The sequence below is a fragment of the Amblyomma maculatum genome, chromosome 7 (assembly GCF_055883805.1).
Source record: "Amblyomma maculatum isolate TAMU_Amacu chromosome 7, ASM5588380v1, whole genome shotgun sequence".
Taxonomy (NCBI): Eukaryota; Metazoa; Arthropoda; class Arachnida; order Ixodida; family Ixodidae; genus Amblyomma; species Amblyomma maculatum.
The window spans coordinates 132,549,080-132,553,437 of NC_139350.1; positions in this window are offsets into that span (position 1 = coordinate 132,549,080).

Here is a 4,358-nt window from a genome sequence, read left to right on the forward strand (position 1 = left end):
AAATTCTCATGGGCCCCATACATTGATTTTTCGATTGCCCAGGAATACAGCGTGTTCTATCTAGGTAGATAAAATGATTACAAGAAACTCCACGAAGCTTATAAGAAGTAACCGGGGGAAACAACTGATAACTCTTATGCGTGACGAGCTATCGATTTTTATTTTTTCAGTGCCATTCAGTTACGCGGCATCGCGCCGTTGGCTGCCGCAGAATGGCGCGAGGCGTTTTCAGAGGCGCGTGAGCCAGAATCCTGGGGTGGTGTATTATTATAACTATGTATCATTTTCACTTACCTTACTAATGCTTTTATTAGTAATCGATTTACGGTAAGGAAAGGCGCAGTATCGGTCACGTTCTCTGTTGACACCTCAATAATATATTATTAATTGGTTTACAGGAAAGGAAAGGCGCTGTATTTGGGGCGCACATCCTGAAGGCCCGGTTAAATCTCGTGAAATTGTGCGGTCGCACTAAATCAAGAGTTGGTATTTTCTCCACTCAACTTGATTGGATTTTCTCTTTCCGCATGCCTGATTGCACCGCCAGTTTTATTGCTGAATTTCGCTGTTGAATAAGCCATCTGAGGGAACGTCCTCAGCACTGCAATGACATTGCGGTGATGGATGCTATTTCAGAATATACCGCCGAGACATCTTTTAAATCTAGTTTTTTTGAAGATGGCGTCTTGTCATATCCGTTGAAATTGGCTTGTGTTGGTTTCTGGCCAGTGTGGAATTTCATTGAGTCTGCGGACATTAGTGCGTCGTACTCCTTGAGCGGGCCTATGCGGCCATTACTTCCCAACTTTCCCCTATGAGTGGGTGCACACTTCAGCCATTTTCTTTTGCTGAAGCACTCCGTACTTTCTATCGTTTGACGACTTCCGTCATTTGCAGTGTAAATGAACTCCTCCACAATGCCTCTCACGTCAGTGTGAGGTGATCCTGGAAAGTCTCAGGTCAGGAATTCCTCCCCTTAGCGTTTATTTTCATAGACCTGGCTGTTCTCCCTCCGCCATGTGTTAATTGTGCAATGAACCAGAGACGTCGAATCGTTTCTTCCTGGCGCTCAACGTTTCGCCTCCAGCTGAAAACGTTTCTTGGATTTTTTTTGTAATATATGTGTATATCAAGGACAGTTCTAAATTTCTCACTTGGCGCTACTCAGAAGGAATTTAGCGAAGGGACAGTTCGCTCCGTTATTGACAAATTCACTGATGTCTTTGCTTAGTTCCTAAAGTATGCGGCGAAATTACAGATTGTCTAAAAATTCAACAATGAGAATGAAATATCTGTAACCTCTTATGTTATTGACAAATTCATTGATGTCTTTGCTTAATTCCTAACCTATGTGGCGAAATTAGATTGTCTAGAAATTCAACCATGAGAATGAAATATCTGCAACCTCTTGGGAAGCACGGCAGGGTCGCTTGCGATAAGGACGAAAGAAGATAGCGGCCATCAGATTAAATATTTTTCCGTCGTTTCCACGTAACTAGTATGGATAGAAATGTAACTCTACCGCTCAAAGAGTAATGAGCTGTTTCCTCGCGACCACTCAGAGTAATACTGGCGTACGGAAAATATGAGATACAGTGCGGCGAAGCCTATTAAAAGAACCGATTCTAGGTGCCAGTAACACTGAAATCACGGAAGCAGGTCTAAAGAAAAAAAACATCGCACACATGTGACTGAATTGTTCTTTCGTCTCGTTCGCAAGCTGATGCAAGTGCGTTCTCAACTTGATACTAACCACCTCAATTTCCCACGTTTCCATTTTCGCCTTTTTAAAGGTAGATAATGGTAATCACACAGATAACACCAAAATCTTTCTTCCTGATAAATAAGCGCAGCGATGCGCAAAATTACTAATGCGATACAAATTAGTGTAAGGAAGTATTTGATACATTCTTTGAGCAGCCTAGTACGTGAATGTCGCGTTTACATCGTTTGTAAATTGAATATCGACGTGCACTCGGCCCAAGCTGCGCTCATTTCACGCCTGCAATCAAGACTGGACGGATCCTGAAAACGAGGCTTAAGACAACGAGGTTTTCAAAGACTCATCCGAATTTGTTCTCGTTGTTTACGAGCGGCCTAATGCAACTCGATTCCGGCACGCTGCCGGTTTCGAAGCGCTGTCAGCGTTCAGTAATGTACGCCGCATGCCAGTACAGCTTTCAGCTGAACCCGCAAAGCTATCCACGAGATGCACGAGATCGTATACACTGATACTGACCGGCTTTCAATATTTCCGCCATTGTTTAATGCCGTCAAGCATAACAACGATGCACATATGGCATGCACGTCTAATCGTCACGACGTAACGATTAGTCGTGGCTTACGTTCGTAAGCCACGACGGCACGAGGTTACCGTTATGGTTTGTCCATTCCTGCATTATACCATACGGAAGTGCCGGCGAGTCGTCTACATGGCGGCATTCGAGACACGAACGTAAAGCGGCAACATCGAGAGAGCAATTCGAACAGCGCTGTGAACTGTAATCGGCAGCTGATATTCCGCGTTCACTGACTTGTCGAAATGCAGAAAAGAGCTGATCAAGTTGCTGAACGGCTCTTGAAGGTGTGTTGTCCTTGCGGGAATTTTAATACGACAAAGCCGGACGTGACTGCATGATTATAAAATCCCTACATATTGTGTCGAGAAGCAGCTGATATTCCTCGAGCCCTGAAAGCGCACAACACGTATTTACTGCAGTGCGTTTACGCACCAGCAAAGATAATTTTGCACAGCAGAGCAGCCTATATCGTTTTGCAATATTTCAATTTGCCCCGGCATTTCTTCTCCGTTTGAAATTTGACGGCGTATAATTAATGGTGTTCTCTGCGCTGAGGCTACATAATTTGCATGCGTGTCGAACACTTTTCGGCATGCGGGCAGCGAGGCACGAGCGAGAAAGTGGTTCCCTTCTCTGGAGCTGCCGGTTGAAACGAAGAACGCAGTAGCGCGGCAAGAGGCAATTCGTGAAATGGTTTCATGTTTCCGGACAAGCAGACCTCCTTCCGTGACGAGTACAGTAAGCGAGTGTGCAGCATTTGTCACTGCGATTTCGGCGACTGTAGGGTGTGGGGAACGATCTCCCATCGTCCCCTTTAAAGTCGGCTTTCCCCCGCGGTGTTTACTTTAGCTATCGCGGAATGGTGCCAACATTTGTGGTTAACATCAACTACCGAGAGATGGCGCAGCGTCGCGGCAGCACTAAAGTCACTGGGAGAGTTCCAGGTAGAACGAAAGGAAGAAGATGGTTTGCACTGTATGAAGGAGAACTGAACAAGGGTAAATGGGGTACGCCTCAGTTCGCAGATGAGTCAATGTTTCGACAAGTTGACTTGTTTTCAGTGACGATGTGATGGATGCATGGAATATAGGATCGTCCCCTTTGGAACGGGGTGGTAGCAGAAGCTATCGTGCTCATTTTTCTCCCTATACCTTATTTATTGTTTTGGTTAACTATACCATCATTCTATTTATTGAACTTTGATTCCACATTATAAACATTATGTCCCTTTTCTGCTTTTAAACCACCAATCTTCCAGACAGTTTTTGCTAGTTTCCACCGCCGGTTTTTTCACCCGGCCACTAGTATCTCTAAACCCCACAGCTTCAGGAAGAGTGACTGCGCTTGCATCGACTTCCGGATGGATACCATTACATTCGAGTATAACATGGTCAATTTTTTCACTGGAATTACCACATACAGCACATGCGTCATCTTCATTGTTAAATTTCTTTTTGTAGCTGCGTATTCTAAGGCACCCTGATCTAGCTTCAAAAAGTAGGGCACTGCCTCTTGAGTTATCAAAGAAAGCTTTCTTCCTGATCTGCCTTTTCCACTTTCGGTATAATTCCACACTCGTTTTCTTTTCCATTGAATTTATCCAATTTTTACCTTCTGTGTTTTTCACCTGTTGCTTAATGCTCTTTATTTCTCCGTCCTTGTTACTAGCATACTTACTAGTTAGTTTCCTAGTTCTTTTCCTCCATTGTGAGTCAACGCTTTTTAGGTACAGGTATTTAAATACCTTAGCTGCCCATCTGTTACTGTCCAATTCCCTCAGGCGTTCCTCATATAATATTTTACTCTGAGCTTCCCGTACTTCGAAAGATGCCCAGCCCATATCTCCCTGTACCGCCTCATTTGTGGTTTTGCCGTGGGCCCCTAGTGCTAATCGTCTGACGGCTCTCTGATTTATTTCTAATGTCGACTGTACCTCTGATTTTAGGCACAAAACCGCATTTCCGAAAGAAAGCCCGGGCACCATAATTCCTTACCAAATACCCCTCAAAACCCCATACCTGTTGTATCTCCACAATGCCATATGAATTATCCCGGCAT